The sequence below is a fragment of the Pantherophis guttatus genome, chromosome 5, assembly GCF_059756535.1.
Source record: "Pantherophis guttatus breed Tessera chromosome 5, ASM5975653v1, whole genome shotgun sequence".
NCBI classification, from domain to species: domain Eukaryota; kingdom Metazoa; phylum Chordata; class Lepidosauria; order Squamata; family Colubridae; genus Pantherophis; species Pantherophis guttatus.
The window spans coordinates 111,780,630-111,806,543 of record NC_142067.1 but is presented as its reverse complement, the minus strand read 5'-3'; positions in this window follow the sequence as shown (position 1 = coordinate 111,806,543).

The following is a 25,914-nucleotide window of genomic DNA, read 5'->3' as shown; positions in this document are numbered from 1 at the left end:
TTCCTGATAAATCTTTACAAATCTTTAAGACTGGCTTTCCAAGCAGTAACATTTCATGCAAGCAGGTCAGGAGCAAGATCAGTCTGCTTTCTGAAATTAAAATGGGTTGCCTGGTTGGATTTTTTTTTCCCCCAGGAAGCTGTCATTGGTGGCTACAGAACTTCTCTGATATCTCCTGAGGTATATAGCTCCTTGTATAGGGTTGAATCAGTGGGACATCCTTCTGCAATCAATCTATTTATAGAGGAATCAAGAATTAGGAGAGGCATAGTGATTCATTTTCACAAATTAATGAATTATCAAATGGTTAGCATTAGTCTCGGTTATCCAAGTCTTTAAATGTTATCAAACTTGCTAGAAATTTGGCAAGACTTTAATACAGATTATTGAGAGCATCTCCGCAGCAGGTATGATGAAAAAAACACAACATTTTAGTTGATTTGCTATATCTGAGAGATCGTGAATCAGCGTTGCCTATGAAGAATCAGTGAAGTTGGTATTATCAAGGACTTAAATTATGTTGTCAAGCGTTACTTTCCTATCTCCGGGATTCTGTGGAGGAGTTTCCTGAGGTTCAGGCTGAGCAGCTATTTTCTTTCACTAAATGTCTTCCTGCGGGCAGCAAGCAATGTCAAAAAACAAAGGTTTAATATCTTAAAAATAGAGGTTTAAAACCTCCTTTGTGGAAGTATTTGAAATATAATCAAATAATGTCCATCTTTAAGTGATAGAATAATTGTTTGACAAAAGGCAGCTACCGTGTTTCCCCAAAAATAAGACCCTGTCTTATATTTTTTTTGAACCCTGAAATAAGTGCTTGGCCTTATTGCCATGCTCTCAAAAGCTCAATTATCAGGGGATGTCTTATTTTGGGGAAAACAGGGTATTTATTTATTTATTGTGGATGATCTGATAAGTAAGGTCTCATAATGAGACAACTTAATATTGTGCAGATAATGTAAATCTGAGATAAGGAATGAAGTAAGGCTTACTTGTTTCTCCAGCACCCCAAATTTAACCTGTTATTCAGCACTGAAAGCAAATTCTGGATAAACTATAAAAACAATAGTCATTTGATCATTCACAGTTCCAGTTTTGACTGTCTCGTTACTTTTATGATAGAAAAAAAATCAGAGTGAGTCTGGTAGCAGTTTTTTTGACAAAAAAAAGAGGAGAGTATCACAAAACATAAACTTTTGTGAACTACAAATGACAGCAGCCTGTTCCTAGCTTGTCTAGTTGTTGGTATTTGAGCAGTTTTCAAGCTGCTCCTGTTAGCTTTCCCATTTTTCTGATTTCTCTTGCTAACATCATCTAACCTTTTGACTGTATCCAGTCCTCAGAAATTGTTCTTGTAAAATTGTTGTGACTGAGCACTGTGAAGAGTAACCGACAATCGCATGTTTGTTCAACATGAAACAATGAGTCAATTTTTAAAGATTTCATAATCAAATTGGAAGAATGTCAATCATCCAAATTAATATTCAAATTTACAGCCAGTGAAGATGGTTCTGTTTGCATGCTTTCTGGTTACACTTATTGGAGATTTATCCGAGTAATTAGCAGTTGCTTCACTGTCTGAGAGCAAATCTGACTGGAAAGCAGTATATTTATTAGCTATTTCAAGAGTGTCTAGTGTTCCCACATTTTTTGAGCATAGAAATATACTTGTGAGTTTTTGGTTGCCTCGGTGCCTCTTGCATTTCCAAAGGCACATTATTACCTGGGCTATTCATTAATCTTGTTTGCTTCTCAGGAGTATGCCATAAATTCATATTTTCTTTCATAGATACAAATTTATAGATAGAATGCTTAATACTAGTTTCTTTGTACTCTTTTAAAATTCACAGCATATCATATCCAGATTACGCTGTATTGTCCTTGATCCCCAAAGCTTTTGATATGCAATGTGTTGTGGAAATGGAAATGGACAAGACATTTCAAAAATAATACAACCCAGTGTGACACCTAAAACAATGTTGATATGTATACAAAACCACCCATGAATATAGGAAGATAAAAAAGAAGGAGAAAAGAAGATAGAATAAATGAAAAATTGCATTCTGAATGGTGTTGCTAAACCATATTAGCAAGAAAAACTATAACCTACTTAAGAGCATATTTTATAATATATTCATCATACAGTATGATGGACACAGTACATACCCTGTGTATCTATCAGAGGAATTGTCATTGAGATAGGGTTTACCGTTGTTTTTTTAAAAAATATTATTATATTATATTATTATTATATTATTTATATAATATTATATAATATTATATACGGAGCCATGTAAGCTGAGCAACAAATCCAAATGGAGACTAAAAGCGATGTTCTCAATTCTATACAGTAAATGTAGCCATTGTAAATGTGTATTTCCATTAAATATCTGGGATAATATGAAAACATATTATCCTGACTGTGTTTTATCTTTGGTTAGCTGCCTATTATAGTGATACATGGCACAACAAATACCTGGTTCTCTACTGGACCGCCATGCAATTATTGAAATAAATAATTGATAGCCATCTACCTGGAAGCAGACTCTTACTTTTATTTCCAATTTCCAAACATCAATCACCTGTTGTACGATTAGGTGTTAGAAGTCAGCGCTTGTTTCTTTCTTTCCTCCTGCACTCCCAACAAACAAACTGCACTGAGAAACTGTACTATAATGTTTTTTAAATAGCTCTTATATGTTACTTGGATTCCCACCAAACTCTTACTAGACTTTTTAGATCTCCCTGCATTTTTTTTTTTTTTTTTTGCTAAATGTATTTTTCTGGTATCTTCCTAATGATTCAAATTCTAAGAGATAAGGGGAAAACAGAAAGAGGGAAGGGAAGGGAAGGGGAGGGGAGGGGAGGGGAAGGAAGGAAGGAAGGAAAGAAAGAAAGAAAGAAAGAAAGAAAGAAAGAAAGAAAGAAAGAAAGAAAGAAGGAAGGAAGGAAGGAAGGAAGGAAGGAAGGAAGGAAGGAAGGAAGGAAGGAAGGAAAGAAAAAGGGAAGGAAGGAAGGAAGGAAGGAAGGAAGGAAGGAAGGAAGGAAAGAAAGAAAGAAAGAAAGAAAGAAAGAAAGAAAGAAAGAAAGAAGGAAGGAAGGAAGGAAGGAAGGAAGGAAGGAAGGAAAGAAAAAGGGAGGGAAGGAAGGAAGGAAGGAAGGAAGGAAGGAAGGAAAGAAAGAAAGAAAGAAAGAAAGAAAGAAAGAAAGAAAGAAAGAAAGAAAGAAAGAAAGAAAGAAAGATCTAAGGTTGGTCCTTAGATCTTCTTCTTATAAATGTAGACTAAAGGGGATTCTTAAACACCATTGCAACTCCTGTAGGCTTTATTCCTGAATAAATGTCCATAAAATAATCCCTATATTTCTCTCTTGCTTCTTATTTTTAAAATTCTTGCATCTTCTAATCACATTTAATAGATTGGGAGAGGACTTAACATGCATGCCTAGAACCATAGAGTTCCATCACATTCTTGCTTGGAGATGGATTTTGTCTCCTCTGGAATGCTCTGTTCATTGAAGTTTGTAAAGCTTCTTGTGGTATAATTTATCCATTGAAGAAAATTGTAAAAGTTGAGTGAATGTTTTTTGTTTCGACTTTTGTTTTCCTTTTCCTTTTAATTTAAAACATTTTTCTGTTGCTTTAATGTATTTTATGTAGATCTGAGATTTTATAAAACTCTTCAGATGCTTTAGCTTTATAGAGGATGTTGTATTTGTGTGTGTGTGTGTGTGTGTGTGTGTGTGTGTGTGTGTGTATGTTCATAACTGAAATCATGGTTATATATTCAGTGTATGGACAACAACAGAGGATGGTAAACACTGCATTGTAAATATAGTATCTTTCCCTCCAATTAATTTCTATATTGATGAATCTCTGTGTTTACTTGGAAGGAAAATATTTCTCAGAGAGCTGATTTCCCTTCAAGTATGCCAAAGTCGCTCAACCATTAATAAAGTGAAATAATCGCCTCAGGAATCCCACATCCAAAAGGTGGGAGAACTGGAATTATGGCAAGGCGTGCAAGAAGCTAGAGTTATAAGTATTACACTAGCTATCCTATTTCTAAGATTTATTTGACCATATGGAATGGTCCAATTCAACTGGCACTCATAAGGAAACCTTTAATGTAATTATGGGGGTGCCACTTTGGTTTTTTTTGTTTCCCCCTCAAATATCAAAATATCTTAATCTAAGCCTGGTTTATCAGTTCATCCTCGTAACAAATCGAGATTGGTGAAGTCCAGCCAAAGAACAATATTCTCTCAGTTTATTTTAATCCAAATGATTGAGAAAATAATTGATATGAGAGTTCAAGTATTCTAGCAGGTAAAGTTGCTTTCAAAAATGGAAGTTATTTATAGGCAATTCAAAGCAGTTAGATTTCAGCTGATTATGAATCTGTTCTGAAGATATAGATTAGTTTGGTTTTGTTTGTATGGGTTATGAGCACAAGAGGATCCTTTCTTATATGTCTCACTTAAAGCTTCCCCCCCACCCCACCCCACCGTTCCTTGATTGTCCTAGGTAGCAGGCTCCTGATTTTTTTTTACTTTTCTCTGCAAAATGAAGACAATGGGATCTTCATCCTACCTAGATTATAAACGATAAGTTTCCAAACCCATTGTTCATTTTGGCAACATGTCTATGTGATAAAAATAATAGGTTAAATTAAATTGAATAGCCTAAAATATTTATAATTAGACCACACAAATAAAGGTTAAAATTAAGAATTAATTACTTTTGCTCTCACAATAAAAGGTATACCTTTGCTATTCATTCAGAAACAGAATGGATGAATAGATGGATGAATGGATGGATGGATGGATGGATGGATGGATGGGTGGATGGATGGATGGATGGATGGATGGATGAATTGATGGATGGATAGGTAAATGATAGACTGGTAGATGGATGATACTTTTTCATTTCTAATCAATTGAAAAATTGTTTCACTTGTAATTTTGTTCCCTTTAGTCTGCAGTAGGGGAGGGGGAGGCATAATTTTAGTGTGCTTATTGTTCGCAGTCATTTTATTTTTAAAAAAAGTATAGAAAACAGATAAAACGATGGATTTTAAAATGTCAAAATATGACAAGAACATTTCAAATATGAGAACATTTTATAAAATTGCAATATGGGGGCAGGAAAGGTGGATTAATTAGCAAAGTACTGCTTAACTTTAAAGTATCTGAATATGCCTTATGTACAGGATTAAATGATTGTTTTATAAGTGTTTAACTTTCAGTCTTTACTATCTGTTCATTGTGCTTTCATCTCTCTCTCCTACCAATTAAATTAACATTATTGTTAACTAACTGCAAGGATTCTAAATATCTATTCACTTACTTGGAATAGTTTGGTGGAAAATTAACTGATAATTTCATGTATGCAGTTCATTTTATGATCATATGTGCTTGCACATATTACGTTAATAGCCATGAATTAAAAACTAATTATAAAAAGTAGCCTTTCTAATCTATCAGCTATTCCAAACTTTGAATCCAGAATATATTCCACTTCACACTCTTCTTATTTTTCTTCCTCATGCATCAGAATTGGTTCTTCTGACTATGTAAATGTTGTGGCTGGGGAGGTGGGGAATAGAACACGTTTAAACACCTGGGTCAAGGGAGGTATTCATTAGAAAGAGGGCGTTATATCCAGTGGTGGAATTCAATTTTTTTTACTACCAGTTCTGTGGGCGTGGCTTGGTGGGCGTGGCTTGGTGGGTGTGGCAGGGGAAGGATACTGCAAAATCCCATTCCCTCCCCACTCCTGAGGGAAGGATATTGCAAAATCTCCATTCCCACCCCACTCTGGGGCCAGCCAGAGGTGGTATTTGCTGGTTCTCTGAGCTACTCAAAATTTCTGCTACCAGTTCTCCAGAACCTATCAGAACCTTCTGAATAGCACCCCTGCTTATAAACTCTAAATTATTTTTAGCAAGATTAGTGATAACAGAACGCTACAAGTCTGATTCTCTAAACTCATGTACATCTCCACATTCCTTTAAATTACTATAATTTATTGTATTATAGATTACTACAAATGATGAATTTGAATTTAGAATGCTAAGAAAGGATCAGGCCAAACTTCAGTTTAAATCTGAGCATAAAATTCACAAGAAAATACAACTGTTCAATCCTAGGGAGTTATTAAGCATGAAATCTTATTTAATGCATAGGCCAATGCTCCGATGATGGCATATTCTGCCCACAAACATACTTCTATGCCATTCTTTGGGATGTAAATAAGATTGCCCCTATTTTATTTGTCCAGCATGAATGTGGGACAAAGAAGCCCTTCTTTTTTTCAGGAAGTAAACAATAAATCTCACCTTCAAGGAAGATTGATGACTTGTCAATTTTCAAATATATTTAATTACTCCTATGGTGGCTAATAAAAGTTTAGAGTACCTCAGATTTCTGATCGCTGAAACACCCCTTTGATTAAAATTAAAATCAGAAGCACACTTTATGGATTTTAATCTTCTGCTCTTTTCCATCTTCCCTTGAACAGAAGGTCACCCAGGATATTATCTGTAATACTAAAATCCCAATTCTTGGGTTGAACTCAAAAAGCCATATGCAGTACATGGAAATTTCCTCAAGCTGGATCACAGCAAGATTATCTGCATAACAAATAGTTTTGCATGAATACAGATTGCCAGTATGTACATGAATACCTATGTGGAACAAACACTATTCCCGACATCAATCCAAATTGAGAATTTGCCCAGTGGAACCAATTTACTTTGTAATTACAGCTAGACTGAAGTGGAGTAGGAAGGATATTTGTTAGTGGTTTTCGGTAGTTATTAAAAACAAAATTCAAATCATGTGTGCATACATATTGCTAAATTTTTCATGGTTCAATTTCTCGATTTTATGATCCACAAACAACATTCATCTTCTAAAAGAGCTGACAGGTGAGTACAGTATGACACAAAGCATGCTACATTCAAGAGGTTCCAAGCACCCAGTGTCTCAACTTTGTGTTCTTTATAGAGCAGTGATGGTGAACCTTTTCAGTACCGAGTGCCCAAACTGGAACATGCACTGGTCTTCGGGTTTCCGGCACTCTGTCGCGCATGAAGACCAGCTGGCCAATGCACATGCGCATCAGGGGTGGGTTTCAAAACCCGTCGCTACTGGTTCGCTCATGGGCATGCACATGCTCAATTGCTCACATGTGTGACGCTTCTGCACATGTGCAGAAGTGTCCGGGCAGGTGGGCGGAGCCCCCGCCACCACCACTGCCGGTTCACCCAATCCAGGGTGAACCAGTAGCAATCCACCACTAATGTGCACACTGTAAACCAGAAGAACAGCTGGCTACAGCGCATGTGCCCACAGAGAGGGCTCTGCGTGCCACCTCTGGCATGCATGCCATAGGTTCACCATCACGGTTATAGAGTACAGAAAATGGTTGAACCTAGCACACGTTTCTGAATTCAATATTTAATGGCAGGCAGTTTCCTACCTACAAGACAAAAAATGGCCAGCTGAACATATCCTTGATGATTGATGCTGTATTGAGCTAGTTCCATTAAAATAATCACCAATGGAACTTCTGGTGACATGAGTAGTTCTCACTGACAGGACCAGGAACTCTGTCACTAATCAATGAGGTCATAAAGCATGACATCACATGATCATGTGAATGTACGATGGCAATTCCAGCAATCCCAGTTGCTGTTGTTAACTGGCTCTTGTGTAGCCATAGTAGCCTGTGGTCATGTGATCACCATTTGCGTCCTTCTGATGACTTCCCCATTGACTTTGCTTGGCAGAAGTCGGCAATGAAAGCTGCAAATGGCGGTCATGACAGCATTCCAGAAAACCCCAACTCCGAGTAAAGACACGGAAGCAAGCATTTTCCAAAGTTCTCTTTACTAGAATAGGTAAACTGACACATCTGGGAAAACCCGAATCTGAAAGGTCCAGGTTTTCCCTCAGTAAATCAAAACCCCCAAAACCATCCCCTCACTCCTCAGTCGATCACATGCTCCAATCAACGTCCGTCCCATCTCGAGACAGCACTCTGACCATTCCTTCCCCAGATGCAGGATTGCCCTGACCTTCACCGACAGGATGAATGCTATTATGTCTACCTACAACCCCTCTACTAAATCCCCCCCTCCTACTTTCCCACACTTGAGAAGGTGGCAGCATGGAAGCTACCGGCCTAATACGGCTTCCAACGCTGACAGATCACATGGCTACAAAATGCTACAATTATAAGGATCCTTCATAAGTCTCGCTTGTTCAGCGCCATGGCGACTTCAAACAGTCACTGAATGAGATGACATTAAATAAGTACCGTCTATATTTAATTAATCTTTTCTTAACACAAATCATTGATAGGTGTTGCAGTGATCATGGGCAAATACATATTCCTGAACAGAGCCTTATTGACATGCCTGATAAAACACAGCTCAGCTATACTTGTTACTTTTTTTTTTTTTTCCTCAAGAGACATCAGTAAAAATAATTGGCTATTTTCATACAAATTGATTGCAGGTGATGAATAGTAAAACAAGAAACTGCTCTAACAAGTACCTTTGTTCCTCATTTGTGGGGAATTGTATAAATTAATGTGGGCAACTTTTTATATCGTAATTAATTCAAGTCATTGCAACTGGAACACCAGTGAGGTGAAATAAATGATCAAGTTAATAGAATTGCCTAATGGCCACTTGCATTTTTAATTGTGCTGTGTGGTGCCAATTACATCCCAATTAATCAAGAAAATTGGAAGGCTTAAATGAAGGGAGGAGGGGTTTACAGGAATCAATTTGGCAAGACCTAAACAGCCAGATCTAAATTTATGCATGAAAAAGAAAAAAACAAAGCCCAAATTCATATTCATCCATATCTTCAGAGGCAACTCAAAAAAAGAAGTTGGATACAGGCATTTTGTTGTCTAAATTTGTTTAACTGTCTCTTTCTTTCTCAAAGTTTTTCTCTCAATTTCTCTCTTTGCTTCATTGTAGCATAATAAAAAGACAGGGATGCCATGGCTAAGATGCTGAGCTTGTCGATCAAATGTTCAATGGTTCGAATCCCTAGTGCTGCGTAATGGGGTGAGCTCCCGTTACTTGTCCCAGCTTCTGCCAACCTAGCAGTTCGATAGCATGTAAAAAATGCAAGTAGAAAAATAGGGACCACCTTTGGTGGGAAGTTAACAGCGTGCCGTGCGCCTTCAACTTTTAGTCATGCCAGCCACATGACCATGGAGACGTCTTCGGACAGCACTGGCTCTTCGGCTTTGAAACGGAGATGAGCACTGCCCCCTAGAGTCAGGAACGACTAGCACATATGTGCGAAGGGAACCTTTACCTTTACCTTTTAGCATAATTTGTTTAATTAACCAAAGAACCTAAGCTTTCAAGGATTCCCTAAATAAGATTGAGAGATAACAGAAATCATTATAATTTCCATGATTTGTATTCTGATATTTGAAAGTTGAAGATCAAGATATTTGTTAAAATTGAATCAGGCAGAGCCTTTAAAAATTAGATACCCGAAACCCTAGTTTATATTAGAGAAATGGAAATGACTAATACTAATAATTGTTGATGGAATTGTTAATTATTCTCATTCAGTGTCCCTTTCCAATTAGTAATAAGCCCAGATGAAGCCAAAATTGGTTTGAAATAATAAACTGCAATATTATGATCTTAAACCAGACTGCTTGGGACTACTATATATACTGTATAAAAGCATTTATTAATGTTGACTTTGTTCAATGCATTTTTTACCTTTAAGTCACTATTGTGCATTCTTCTCTAACACACACAAACACACACACACACACACACACACACACACACACACTATATATATATATATATTTGTTTTCTGAGGTTTTCACAAGTGTTTGTATGTAGGTCTTTGGTTATTCGGGTTTTCTCCCACGTAAAATTGGAAGTGTCTTGGCGACGTTTCGATGAAGTCTCATTCGTCATCTTCAGGCTGGTGTTTTCGGCTTCGTGCTTCTAGGAGCAATGTGTGATCGCAGCTGTTTCTTCCTTTTAACTGCTTCTTCCTTTTAACTGGGGGTGTGAACTGATTGGGTGAGAGCTTGGCTGTGTTCTGATTGGGTGGAGGTGTGTTCTGATTGGTTGGGGGCTTGGCTGTGCTCTGATTAGATGGGGGTGTGTTCTGTTTAGGTGGGGGCTTGGTAGTTCTCGGGTTAGTCTGAGTTGCAGGGGGATTTGAGCTGGTGAGCTGTGTTGCTGCTGTTTGGCTTCGTGTTCGTGGTCATGCCACATCTTCATGGTGGGTGTCAGTTTGCTTCATGTATAGATTGGAGGGATTCAAAGTGGCTAATGATGCAGCTGTAGTTTGGCTTCTGGTCTGTGGTTGTGCCTCATCAGTGTGGGCCTGGGTTTTCCTTTTGCATGGATGTGTGGTGGTGACATCCCGTGTGGCTTTCATGAGTGTGGGTCTGGTGTCATTCTTAGTGCTAGGGACTCGTTTGTCAATAAGGGCAGGTTTCCAAATGGCTGGTAGGCAGGAGGTATCACCTCGTTTATTCATCATTCATTCATGGGCGTTTTTCTATCTTGATGGCTTCTCTGATTATTCTGTTGTTAAAGTGTTCAGTTTTGGCAATAGTTGTGGTCTTTTTAAAGTCAATCTCATGTCCTGTGACTTTAAGGTGTTGGACCAGGGAAGAAGTTGGTTCCTCTTTTCTGATTGAGTTCTTGTGTTCTTCAATGCGTGCACTTATTCTTCTGTTGGTTTGTATGTGTATGTATGTATGTATGTATGTATTGTATGTATGTGGTGGGGCAGGCGGTGCATGAGATTTCATATACTTCTTGATTTTCTAACTCAATTTTGTCTTTGGGGTTTCTTAGGATGGTGGATATTTTTCAGCCTAAAGATGACTAATGAGCCTGAAGATGACGAATGAGACTTCATCGAAACATCGCCAAGACACTTCCAATTTTATGTGGGAGAAAACCCGAATAACCAAAGACCTACATATATATATCAACAGCAAATTAGATGGTAGGTAGGTAGGTAGGTAGGTAGGTAGGTAGGTAGGTAGGTAGGTAGGTAGATAGGTAGGTAGATGGCACAATGGCTCAAGAAGTGTAGCCCAGCTTGAGGGGATGATATCTCAAAAAAATGGGAGAGAGGACAGATGCCTGTGGTACTCTTCACTGAAAGAAGTATAGAATTTGTCACCCCATTAAAAATAGGTGCCATCAATCTCCAAGTAGTGCAGTAGCATTACTGGATTACTGTGGTAATTCATTTCATCTAATATTCTCTATAATAGCCTAACCTTCTCAACAGCCTTGCCTGAGAAGTGAAGGTTGTAGACTTAGTGGAAGTTGTCCAATATAATGTAATAAAGAGATGGCCTCTTCAAAAGAGCATATTGCCATCTCTTTCAAGGCAGGTGACATCTCACTTTTCCTCACAAACATTTATCACCTCATTAATCACCTCTCCTTGTCACAGACAACTTAATTATTTGTCTGTGAAATGAACAAAAGCTAAACTAGATGACATACAGTTTCTTATAGTTCCCAGGTTTATGTTACAGTGGTCTGATGGAAGGAAGAATTTAGCCTAGTTTTCATTTTTATTTATCTATTTATTAGGCTTTATAGTACCCATCTCACCACCCGACCTATGTGTAGGATATATTCCTTTAAAGGAGAATATTTGTAGTTCAGGGTTGAAATCAGAGCTTGGTACTCTTTGAGCTTGCTTGTTTTCTTGCAGATGTTTCATGATCCAACTAGGTAACATCATCAGTGCTAGTAAGGAGTGGGATTTGTTCTCAGTTTATATACTACTGGCTTGCCCTGTCAAGTCTTAGAGCAGGGCTGTCAAACTCGCGCCCCATGGGTTGGACGTTGGATATGCCATGCACTGGTCATGCCCACATCCGGTTTAGTGAGGGGAAAAAAGTCACAATACATCATGTGATGACGCCGTGACGCCGTTAGTTTGACACCCCTGTCTTAGAGGTTCTTTGGTTGGATTGTATATTGTTGGATTGTTTGGCCAGCAGTATGCTAGGGAATTTCTAGAAACCTGGCACTCTGACAAAGTAGTCATCAATAGACACATAGACATCAATAATACAAACCTCCTGCGCGAGCTGCACTGGCTCCCGGTGGTCTTCCGGGTGCGCTTCAAGGTTTTGGTTACCACCTTTAGAGCGCTCCATGGCTTAGGACCTGGTTATTTACGGGACCGCCTACTACCACAAACAGCCTCCCACCGGCCGGTATGCTCTCACAGAGAGGGGCTCCTCCGGATGCTGTCAGCCAAGCAGTGTCGACTGGCGGCCCCCAGGAGGAGGGCCTTCTCTGTGGGGGCACCCACTATCTGGAATGAGCTCCCCCCGGAGATACGGAGGATCCTGGATCTGCGCACTTTCCACCGTGCTCTTAAGTCCCTCCTATTCCAGCAAGCCGGCCTGGCCTAATTTTCTCTCCTTTCTTTTTGATTTTTAAACTGAAATTTTAATTTGTTTTAAATTATTGGGATTTTTAATTGTCTTGGGCTAAATTATTTAATTTGGTTTTAAATTGTTTCTAACTTTTGTATTTATGTATTTTATTCTGTGCCTGTTCACCACCCTGAGTCCTTCGGGAGTAGTGCGGTATATAAATTTAATAAAACAAACATAAAACAAACAAAACCTATTATGCAAAAAAGACCATTGATAAGCCAAAAAGGGAACAAAATGACCAAAACACCACTCCACCAGCAATCAGCATCCAGAACCGCAGAGATGAACTCCAAGTTTAACATGAGACCAACAATCAATAATCAATACCTCAATCAAGGAACAGCCAAACAAGTCCAACCAAAGAACCTCTAAGATCACCCCACCAAACACTAACAAGAGAAGGCTCTAGAATATAAACTGAGAGGAAATCCCACTCCCTACTAATACTGATAATGTTAGCTAGTTTGGGTAATAAAATGTCAGCAAGAAAGCAACCAAGCTCAAAGAGCACCAAGGGCTCCTCGCGTACTCCTTTTCCATATGTGAAAGGAGCCTACAATTTACATATTACAATAGTTCATGATGTAGATAGCAGTGGTAAAATCCAAATTTTTTTACTACCGGTTCTGTGAGCATGGCTTGGTGGGCGTGGCTTGGTGGGCATGACAGGGGAAGGATGCTGCAAAATCTCCATTCCCACCCCGCTCCTGGGGAAGGATACTGCAAAATCTCCATTCCCACCCCACTCCAGGGGAAGGATACTGCAAAATCTCCATTCCCACCCCACTCCTGCAGAAGGATACTGCAAAATCTCCATTCCCACTCCACTGCAGGGAAAGGATACTGCAAAATCTCTATTGCCACCCCACTCCGGGGGAAGCATCCTGCAAAATCTCCATTCCCACCCTACTCCTGGGGGAAGGATACTACAAAATCTCCATTCCCACCCCACTCCAGGGGAAGGATACTGCAAAATCCCCATTCCCTCCCCACTCCTGAGGGAAGGATATTGCAAAATCCCCATTCCCTCCCCACTCCTGAGGGAAGGATATTGCAAAATCTCCATTCCCACCCCACTCTGGGGCCAGTGGTGGTATTTGCTGGTTCTCCAAACTGCTCAAAATTTCCGCTACCGGTTCTTCAGAACCTGTCAGAACCTGCTGGATTTCACCCCTGGTAGATAGTATTGCATTACTGTTTAATGTACAGTGTTGTAAAGGTGCCTTCCTGCCAGGATATTTTACAGGATTGACTCTTGCAGGTCCTGTCCAGTGTTTCAAGCTCAAAGTGCTCCCAGTGAGATTAAGGAACTAGGTTCAAAATCATGCTGTTTGTCAGTATATGCTCTAACTCAGGGAAATGAATGGCTCTCTCTCCTTCTGGAGATGCTCTTCCAGCCATTACCGAATTAAAAATGTTATGAATTTATTGAAACTTTTAGTGTAGCTATCATTTACTGAGAGACAGGAAAGAGTTAATATTGTGTTTTTCTTAAAGCATTGACTAGATGTGTGCTCTTGTAAACTGTTAAGGTTCATGGGGATCCCTCCCCCCCCCCCCCCGCTTCAAGTCAACATTGACTCCTGGCAACTGCTTGGACAAGTTTCTGCAGTTTTCTTGGAAAGAATTTGAGAAATGGTTTGTCCTTGCCTCCTCTCCCTGGGGATGATAAAGTATAACTGATCCGAGGTCAGCCAAGTGGCTTTGTGCCTAAGGGGAGACTGGAAGTTTTCTAGTTTCTAGCCCTGGTACCTTCATTACTTCACCAAACTGGCTCTAGTCATAAATATACAAAACTGTATATAATGAAGAAGGGGGGGGGAATTATAAATAAATAAATAAGGTTTCATAATAATATTATTAACATAACATCATATCATAACAAGCATGTGATTATTCTATCTACGTAACATAACATAGTCCAGGTAATCCTTGATTTATGACCACAATCGAGCCCAAAATTTCCTTTGCTAAGACAGACAGTTGTTAAGTGAGTTTTGCCCCCATTTTACGAACTTTCTTACCGCAGTTGTTAAGTTAATCACTGACAGTGTTAAGTTATTAGCAAGGTTGTTAAGTGAATCTGGCTTCTCCATTGATCTTGTTCGTCAGAAGCTCGGAAAAGGTGATCACATGACCCCAAGATACTGTAATTGTCATAAATATGAGTTTGAATTTTGATCATGTGACCAATGGGATGCTGCTATGGTCATAAGTGTAAAAATGGTCATAAGTCACTTTTTTTAGTGCCATTGTAACTTTGGTTACAAAATGAATTGTTGTAAATCAAGGACTATCTGTATGAAAATATAACACGAGATCCAGTTGTGAAATCCAATTTTTTTTACTACCAGTTCTGTGGGCGTGGCTTGGTGGGCATGGTGTGGCTTGGTAGGTGTGGCTTGGTGGGCGTAGCAGGGGAAGGATACTGCAAAATCTCCATTCCCTCCCCACTCCAAGGGAAGGATACTGCAAAATCTCCATTCCCATTCCACTCCAGGGGAAGGATATTGCAAAATCTCCATTCCCACCCCACTCTGGGGCCAGCCAGAGGTGGTATTTGCCATTTCTCCGAACCACTCAAAATTTCTGCTACCAGTTCTGCGAACTGCTCAAAATTTCCGCTACCGGTTCTCCAGAACCTGTCAAAACCTGCTGGATTTCACCCCTGAGGAGATCATTTTACAGTTGAAGTAATATTGAAACAGCATGGCATATTAACCTGCAGTGATAAACTAGCAGTATTCAAATGTATTTCAGCTTAATATCGTCTTATTATAATGGAAGTGGGGTGCTCATGAGTGACCTTTTGAATCTACAAAAACATGGTAATAGTCAAGAGAGGAATGATATGAATATGCAATAGTACAGGAATCATGACTTTTTATGAGGGACGTTCGCATAAGCACAAGTTCTCTATGGATGTATCTCCTCCAGCATTGGAAGGACAACTGAGAGAAACTATTTATAAAACTTTTAAGTTTCACTTTTGCCATTACAATCCAAAGATGATTTTTTTAATAATCAAATTCAGATCAAAACGAATTTGTAATCTATCCATGAAAGCTTCAGTGTACAATTTGGCAGATAAAAAAAAAAAGATCAAACTAGCAATATTTTTGTGTTCTTTTATACCAATGAGAAAAACCATTCAAAGTCTAAAATGCCTGTAGTTGCAGGCTAAAATAACTTGTTTCCAGAACAAACAAAGAGATTACCTGAGGGCAAGGGAGATGGGTAGTTGAAATGGGAGGCCTGCTATTCATCAATGGCCAAATGTTTGTTCAACTTGAGTGACACTAATAATTTTGAACTATACAAAAGGTGGAAAGAGGTTTTTCAATAACCACCCCATCTTGGCATCTATGGAATCAAGCAATAAAGAACTTGCTTTTATGGGCTTCTTTGGGATTTGTAGAAAAAAAAAACGCAGCCTTTATCTTCTATTCATAAAGCATCCTGTCACTGCTTAAAACTGTTTTTACCATGCCTCAGTGAAAGAGAGACAGGGATTATTTTTAATTTATGGCACTTATGAGGGAGAGAATAAAAGTGAATTTTTGGAACCTTCTCTTCCCTTTGTACAAATTTGCCCTAAGTGAAGAGTCTACTGACAAAAGAGCAGAAGAAAAGGGGAGGGAGGGAGAATGAAATCAGTCAACTATTATTTTGATTGAAATTGTTCGGAGCAGGAATAGTTCATATATACCATATGAAGACATAATTTTAAACTGTGATGCATTTTTTTTCTCAAACTTGGTTGAGTACTGCACTTGAATACTAAACTAGGCTGAACAATTTACCACATTTGTTGTTGTTTGTTGCGAAGTCGTGTCTGACCTATCGTGACCTCATGGTCAACGTTCCTCCAGGCCTTCCTGTCCTCTACCGTTCCCTGGAGTCCATTTAAGCTTATGCCTACTGCTTCGGTGACTCCATCCAGCCACCTCATTCTCTGTCATCTCTTTCTTCTTTTGCCCTCAATCTTTCCCAGTATTAGGCTCTTCTCCAGTGAGTCCTTCCTTCTCATTAGCTAGCCAAAGTATTTGAGAATTTACCACATACAAGTTTCTAAAACAATGGTTTGGATTGGATATCTTCTGTGTTTGCAGAAGACCTTGAACTGACCATATTATGTCTTCAAGAAAAGCAGAGTAATTAAGTAGCAAGATAGGAGAAGCATTTTGCAAACCACTCCTCTTTTGAGCATCATAAATATTTGTGCTGAATCAATTAAGTTCCTTATGAATTAAACACACCTATAATGGACTTGCAAGTGATTGTATTTTTCTTATGATGCAGTACAAGAACAGATTTTTAAAGCGTGCAAATGCATAGAATAGATATAATATTCCAAAAAAGATTTTGTAACATATTTATTTCTTATCCTATTCCTGGTAAGATAGGGATAATCAGCTCTATTTTATCTGTGAATGGACACTACGATATTATTTTACGCATATATGAATTTGTCAGTGTGAAATGTTCTGATAGTTTCCCATTTAAATACTAATGAAGTTCAGCCTTGCAAAATATTGATATGAAATATCTAGTTTTAATAGCCATATGTATTATGTTGATTTATGAATATAGTTTTAATTGTTGATTGGAAGCCACCCAGAGACTGATATAAGATGGGCAGCTACATAAATGTTATAAAAAACAAATAAATACTATAATTTATGTATTATGAGCTATGGTGGAGCAGTGGTTAGAATGCTGTACTGCAGGCTACTCCTGCTGACTGCTGGCTGACTGCAATTTGGCAGTTCGAGTCTCACCAGACTCAAGTTTGACTCAGCCTTCCATCCTTCCAGGGTCAGTAAAATGAGAACCCAGATTGTTGGGGACATATACTGATACTGTAAACAGCTTAAAGAGGGCTGTAAAGCACTGTGAAGTGGTATATAAATCTAAGTGCTATTGTTATTGCTATAATTTCAATATGAACTAGATGGCTAAAATACTTTTTTATCAGAAGACATGCTGCCTCTGTGTAAAAGTAGCTTGTAGAAATTCATTGCCAATCAAAGGAGATAACATGAAGGTTTTTTACATCAATGGTTTGCCATAGTATAAATTTTGAATGTGCATAGTGCTTTAGATCAGCAGTCACCAACTGGTGGTCCGTGGACCACTGGTGGTCCGCAAGAAAATTTTGGTGGTCCGCAGAAAAATTATTTGCATTTTTTATATTGCACTAAATCAGGGGTCCTCAAACTATGGCCCCTGGACTGGATAGGTGCAATGAACATTTGTTTTACTGCAGAGAGTCTCCCCCTTCGGGGTATTTTTGTGCGGGTCAGAGGAGAGCAGAAATTCTGACTTGGGGTCTGCTTCAGGCTTTGGGTGAAGGCTGGAGGGAAGTGCTGTTGGTGGCGAAGACCCGGAGGACCTTGTTCCAGTGGGACTGCATCGTGGCCTGGAACTGGCTGACCATCTCAGCCCGCTGAGCCTCCAAGTGCCGGTACCTGGCCTTGCACTCCCGCAGGTCTTCCCTCTGCTTGGAAAGCCTATGCTCCTAGTCCTCAATAAGGTGCTTCTAATGAGCCTCTTTCTCGGTCAGATCCAATCTGAACTGAGCTGTTTTGCCAACTCTTTCTCATGGTGGCTGCTTAGTTCCAACAACTGTTTCCTGTTGGGACCCTAAGGAGCCCAGGCAAACAGGCGAGGAGTGGCTGAGAGGGGAGTGGCGAGTAGAAGCTGGCAAGGCGCCCCTCAATGTGAGTGACTTCAAGTTGGCCACACCCAACACAGTCACATGACCACCTAGCTATGCCCACCCAGACAGTCATTAGGCAGAATATATTAGTAGTCCATGGGATTTAAAATTATGAATTTAGTGATCCCTGAGGTCCGAAAGGTTGGGGACCCCTGCTTTAGACATAAAGCACACTTTCATGTACCTGTTCTGTCCCCGTCTCCACACACACACAAACACAGCCAGCCGAGGGTTAAGAAAGCACTTGGCACGCACACAGGTCGTTATCTCAAACTTGGCAACAATATAAGCACCGTCTGCCAAGAGCTTTACTTCAACAGATAACATAAAATTACATATGCATTGTAAATAGTCCAGCAAAAACAATATCCCTTCGGCAGCTTCAGGCGTTGTTCAAGTGACTAGCCAGAGTTAGTTTTTGTTCGTCACAGAGTTTTACCAGCCACCACCCTCTCTTATATAGTCTCTGGGGTGTGGTCCAGTGACTCAGTTATAATCCCTAGCACGCCTCCTTAACTGCTGCAACCATTGATCACACCTCATTGGCGTGCATCCAGGAACGACGGCTCTCCTTCCTTGCTCTCATCAGAGACACCTGGCTCCTGGCTAATCTCCTCTGCCTCGGCCGGCACCTGAGGCAGTGCCAGAGGGGAGGGGCCTGGAGAGGGAGGCCTGGCTAACTCCTCTCCCTCATGTTCAGAGCCTTCTTCCTCCGATGAGATAGGCTCAGAGGGCAGGGCCACAACAGTACCTTGCAACAACCAATTAAACCAGAGATTGGTTTTTCTTTTTTATTCTGTTTTCTGTCTTATTCTATTTCAGTTTGTATTAAAGTTTACTTTTGTTTCCGAGATTGTTTTAAGAAAAAAATTATCTCCAAATTGTGTGTCAGATCTGCCACAACTTAAACTTCTAAATAGAAATGATCCTTGGCTCCATTTGTTGAGAAAGGTATAGTTTATTAGAGATCAAGTGTATTGCAATATTGCAAAGCCAGAACTGGGAATCACGTGCCAAAATCTACTTTTCCCTCCCTTAACTATCTCTCATTGCTTACCCCATTGTAACCAATCAGGTTCAGGCAAAATGTTTTCATAATGGTCAGTTCAAGTGTAGTTTGATATGTGGCTCCCTCTTTCTTCCAGTGGGTGGCTTTGAGGCAGCGTCTCAAGGAAACACATTCATTAATTTTCTCCAAGCCTTCCTCACTTCATTCCCCACTCCCCACAGTTCATGCCAGTTTGTCACTACATAGCAGCAAAGCATACAAGCAAGCATGAGGTGACAGCTGACATATTGGACTATTGAGTTAACCTAGAAGACCATATGGTTTGAGACAGTGGTAGGTTCCTCCTGGTTCGGTCCGGTTCGGCCAAGCCGGTAGTGGTGACGATATGACATCACCGAACCGGTTCTCCCCCCCGCCCTCCTCCCCCACCCCCCACGTTATTCTTATCTTTTATTTGGTCCCACCCCCAATCTATTGCTGCCTCCTGAGTCCCAGCTGATGACTAGAGGGAAAAAAACTGTTTAAACTCTTGCCGCGGGGCTTCAAAGGGCCGTCCTACAGCTGATCAGTGTTAAAAGCAAACAAATGAGTCGGGTTGTAAGTGCGAGGACTGGTCGTAAGTGTGAGGATCTTCCAGAAATGACTCCGACCAGCTAGCCACGCCCACCTAGTCACATGACCTGCAAGCCACACCCACAAAATAAGCCACACCCACAGAACCGGTAGTAAAAAAATTTAGAACCCACCCCTGGTTTGAGAAGAATATACCGTATTTTTCGGACTATAAGATGCACCTGACTATAAGATGCACCTAAATTTAGAAGAGGAAAACAACAAAAAAAAATTTTCAACCTACCTTTTTTTCGGCCTTTTTTCAGGCCTTTTTGTGGCCCATTTTTTAGGCTTTTTGGGGCCATTTTTGAGAGTTTTGGGGGCTGTTTTTGAGGCCTTTTTTTGAAAAAACGGGCCAAAGAAAGCCTCAAAAATGGGCCACAAAAAGGCCTGAAAAAGGCCGAAAAAAGGGCCAAAAATGGGACGTGCGGAAGTCAAAAAATGGTGGGTGGGTGGGCAGGTGGGGCTTCAGCAATTATCAGTCTATAAGACGCACAGACATTTTCGCCCCCTTTTGGGAGACAATAAACTGTGTCTTATAGTCCAAAAAATACGCTAGTTTCTTCCTCATTGCTTCTTATAAAACATTGTTTCTGAGAACACTGTGGGTGGAACTGCTTCCCTTTTCAGTCTAAAGATCATTGAAAGCTAGTGCAGCAAGGTGACTAATTACATGGGCCAGGGAAATCCTCTTTTGAGAATGCTATCGTAATAAGGAAGGCATCTATGCCCTATCTATCTCCTTGGAGGTGGAGGTGAAGCACATGAACAGATCTTCAGGATGAAAAGTACAAGGCACAAGCACTTTGCTTCTTCCCAGCTTGTCCCTCCATAGATAGTTACATGCAAAGATAGGTTCGATTCCATGTCTTTAAAGCAAATGAAGTATCGGGAGTAAAATTGGCTCACACCCAAGCATTCCAAATAACCTGAATTTTTTTTTAGATTAATTGAACATCTGGAGCACTGATTCAGTGCTGTTGGTTAAGGGACAGCTGGTCATCTGTTTTTCTTCAGTTCAATTCATCCGACTTTCAGTGGTTCAAGGGTTCAAAATCAAAGGCCGGTAATAATAATTTGATGCTTTTGGTTATGATACTGGATATGCCTTTGCAAACTCAGAAGCAAATACTTTGCTTGTTTGAAAGAAGGTTGCTATAAAATTATGGATCTATCTTTTCAGCCTGCTAATGATCCTAAGAAACATACCCATCATTCAAAAACTATCAATGATGTGGATGTTTATTATTTGCATTTCTAATCTGAAAGGGAAATGTTTGTATATGTATATGTTTTCACATGTGAAACTGTATAATGTGCTTTAGCAGAAAAATAACTACCAATCAACATTTATTTACAGTCGGTTTTGTTAATCTTGGATTTAATGAAATGGGACATGAAATAACACTTGGTACTATACGTCTTCCTTATTTAAACAGAGTAAAACCAGATTTTTTTAAAACCTTGCCTCTCTAAATACTTGTTGCAGTTTGGACATAATGGTCAAAGACAAGCTAGATCCAACTCCATTGGGGCAAAAGCACCCAACACAATTGGGTGTCTACCACAGCCCTCCAAAAAATTGAACTGAAGAGAGAGAGAGAGAGAGAGAGAGAGAGAGAGAGAGGGAGGGAGGGAGGGAGGGAGGGAGGGAGGGAGGGAGGGAGAGAGAGAGAGAGAGAGAGAGAGAGAGAGAGATTTGAGGTGTTCATTCACTGTTCAAAATATACAAACTTGTTTATACCAAGAGGACTATAAGCCTGGTCAAGCTTGATATATAGACCACATACAAACATACCCACAAACACAGGTTTCTGATATGGGTTTCTTAACAACTCTCAATGTTTGCAAGTAGATTCAACTCCAAATTACAAAAGTCCTTACTAAATATGAACATATTTATATATGTATGTGTGTATACACACAATGACAAGCAAGTTACCATTTGATGTAATTCCAAACTCTCAGATTTCATCCTTTTTAACGTTTAAATATGTATATCCCAGGAGGAGAGGCTATTACTATTAGTCTCATTTAATTACTAATCTCCTCAGTCAGCATTCATATCCTTAGCACCCCTGTTTGGAATTCACAGATAAATGAATACAATTAAACACTATTACTTTAAGCTTGCTACACTCTAATCCAATTATAGTATTTAACAATTACACTCTCTAACATTTGTCATTTAAAGCCAAATCTAGGGAAGAGATGAATGCCTTTAACTCCTATTAACATCAACAATCCTGAAAATTTATTTGATGACCTACAAATGGGTGTTTTCCTATTCTTCATTCTTCCAAAGTCAATGGGAACTGCTCTTCTGGTTTTATTTACATCCTAATCTCATTAAAGTTTAGCTGCTATCTGTGAACAGCACAATATAATAGAGCTAAGAGATCCAGGTTACAACAAGCATGTGGGTCTAAGAGTTAGCATTACCGTATTTCCCCGAAAATAAGACCCTGTCTTATATTTTTTGAACCCTGAAATAAGCGCCTGGCTTTATTTTCGGAGAGGTCTTATTATTTTGGGGTGCAAGGACAAGATGGGGCTTACCTGATTTCCAGCTCTGTCTTCTTAACCCTAACCAAAGAAAATGGTGGGGACCGGCTCCGCATGCGTTTAAATATTTTGGGGAGGGTTTATTTTCAGGGAGGGCTTATTTTCAGGGAGGGCTTATTTTAGCACATGTGCTCAAAAGCCCTATTAGGCTTATTATCAAGAGATGTCTTATTTTTGGGGAAACAGGGTACATTATCATAGTCAATGCTGCCTTTTACATATCTGAAGAAGTTGAGATATGTTTTTATATGGGGAAGATGTTTTTATATGTTTTTATATTAGAAATCCATCTGGGATTGATTATGTCAGCCCTTTGAGTTAGACCAGCTCAGAAAACAAGACACATATTAAAGCATGCTATTTTATTATTGTCGGGTAATAACAAAATCTTGACAGATTGCTAATTTCCCTCTGCCTCTATTTTGCACTACATAGACTCAAGGGGGCTTTATTGTCTTTTATCTTGCTTTAACTTTTCCTGAATTCTTCAAATATATCTATGGAAGCCTCTACAATGACCAGCTATGCATGAACTTTAGCATACATTAATCTATATAAATAAAAATGTAAATGTCCGTTTGTACATAACCGTACATCTCTGAAAGTTCTTCACCGATTGCTTTCAAATTTTGACACAATGTTGCATTCGACTACAGGCGTGTTTTTATATACCTATATTATATACATGTCACACCTCTGACAGGTAAAAACATGAAAAACATTAGAAAACATTGAAAGACATTGACAAACATTGAAAAACATTGAAAAACAGTGCCATCTGTTGGATGTAAAACCAACATGACAGCCTCCCAGCCCTGATTACGCTCAACAGATTTCTGCTCCTTATATTTAGACTCTCCTTCCAAGAAACTGTGCATTTGGAAGGCAGAGATGCCTGAGGGCCATATCCTGCCACCAGGCTCGGCAGGTAGGTAGCCAGCTCCCCGCCGGGAAGCCCTCACAGCCGGCGCTTCTAGGGCTGGATGGGGCCCTCCCGAGCCTGGCTCTGACCTCCCCCTCCCCCAGCCACCCCGTGAACTAGTCTCACCCACCACTTCTGCCCATCCCCCTCGCCAGCTGCTCTCGGGGCTCCCTCCAAAGAACACCTGGCAATGAGGCTGCCTCGGTCCACCAAGTGGGAACCCTCCTTCCCTCGCCTGGCCCGAATCGCACCTGGCCCAGCGCTACCACTGGCCCGAGGTCAGAAAGACCAGCTGCTAACCGGCGCTATGCGAATCCGGTCGGTGAGCGGGAGATGGAGGCAACTGGAGCCTCAGGGTCACCTTTGACCAGTGCCGCCTTTGATTCGCAGGTGGGCGCTCTGGCAGTTCACGGAGCCTACATGAAAATTTCACCCTCTGGCAGAAAAGGGGCTCCGGGGAGGCTTCGGGGGGCAGAAACGGGCAGGAGGGAGGATGGCCGGCCCTCCTTCATTTTGCCTGGAAGAGCGGGGGATTTAAGCATTCCCCTGCCCTTGGCAGGTGGGGGAGGAGAACTGCGCAGCAGGGGTCCAGTGGTGTGTGCGTGGCTCCTGGCTTTGCCGCTTTCTTCCTTCGGGCGGGAAGCCCCAAACCAGCCTCAAACTCCCGCCACAACCCCTCCCTCCCTTCCCTTCCCTGATATGTGTCTCCCTGTCGAGCCCCCAGAGAACATCTGTGTAAGGAGGATGGAGAGAGGGGGAGAGAGAGAGACATAGAGAGATACAGGGGAGAGAGAGAGAGAGACATAGAGAGATACAGAGGGGGAGAGAGAGAGAGAGATACAGAGAGATACAGAGAGAGGGGGGGAGAGAGACATAGAGATACAGAGAGAGGGGGAGAGAGAGACACATAGAGATACAGAGGGGGGAGAGAGAGAGACACATAGAGAGATACAAAGAGAGAGGGGGAGACAAAGAGGGAGGATTTTGTGGTTCCCATTGTTTTTTAGCAACCGGTTCTCTGCCCTAATCACTAGCTGGGTAGGTGTGGCTCGGGGGCTGTCATGTGACTGATGAAAGTGAGTAACGTCGAGTTGGCCACACCCACCAAATGTTCGTGGAGAGTTTGGAACTTCAGCCTCGCACTTTTAGCCCAGCGGAAGCACCAGACTGGGCCACAGCAACGTGTGGCCGGGTACAGCTACTTTTGAATAAAAGTGTTCTTTAGAATTTCTTGCAGTACTGAACTTTTCTTTTTCAAATAATTTTTTTCTGAGTCTCCTCCTTCCATTTATACATACTGAAGGTACAAAAAAAAATTTCTATCCTACTTTAAAAGAAAAAAAAAAGACTTGTCTTAAAAGCAGGCATCTAAATCAGGAAAGCAGATTAACAGAAGGGATCAGTTTCCCTGAAAAAGCCATTCTAGAATCCTAGATTAACAAAGAACAATGAACAATCAGAGCAGACATATTGTTTCTGTAGTCAAATCATTTGCCGTATCCCTGCTAGCTTGGCTCTAGTTCATTCTTGCTCTGGTTTTGCTTCCATGTAAATCAATTGATTTCAGCCAAGCTCCATCTGCAATATTCAAGCTGGATTTATACCTCTAAGAGAAGGAAATATGATTTGCTGACTCCCTTATATTTGCCATGTGTATTATTCAAGTCTCTCAGTTGAAAGCTTCTGTTTTCTACCCGCCTATAACTTGACTTACAATACCCCTTTTGCATATAAACCTGACACATTCACCACGTAGTCACAAGTTAGTTGCTTCTTTTGTTCACAGTCGATATACTCCCGGTAGACCTAATTAAATTACCTCAGTGAGATGATTCTACAGTTTTTAGAATACAGAAACACATTTCTATAGAAGACACATTTCTTTCTGGATGTCCTTGGACTTGGACACTTGTTAAATGCATGCAACTCAATACATTTCTGTTTTCATAAAGTTCCATTTTCATGTTTGCATGTTTGGAAGCCAATTTTGAGGTCATTGGCTCTCTCAGATTTCCAGTCAGTGATAGAGATTACAATAGATATGCAAAGGAGATAGGGCTACAGAGAACTTTAGGACTAAGAGGGATTGATATCCATAGCAAAGGAGTGATATTAACATCCTCCAATCCCAGATCATTTTGTCACTGATCCCAGAAAATGCCATTGGGCTTGAAGTCCAACCATTGAGTTCAATCAGGTGTCATCATCATCATCACAACAACAAAAACAACAACAATAAAAATTCACAATATAGTTGTCTTGGACATAAAGTAGAATATTAACTAACCAACTAATGTATATTGTAATGTATCAATATAATAGGGATTTGAAATAAAAGCTAGTTATATTAAGAAATATAGAAAAATAAAAAAGACTTATTTCTAGCCAAACTATATCTTGAAAGTGACACAGAGATGGAAGTTCTCTCATCTCTCAATGTAGAAGAAACAACAGATGTAGAGATATGTTGTGAACACCATTTTCTCATCTATTCCTATTATTTAGCTATTTGATAATGTACATTCAATTGTCAACAATGGATGTGTGATATTTGGGAGCAATCTTGTCTCCTGAATGGCAGATAAGGGCTTTTACAC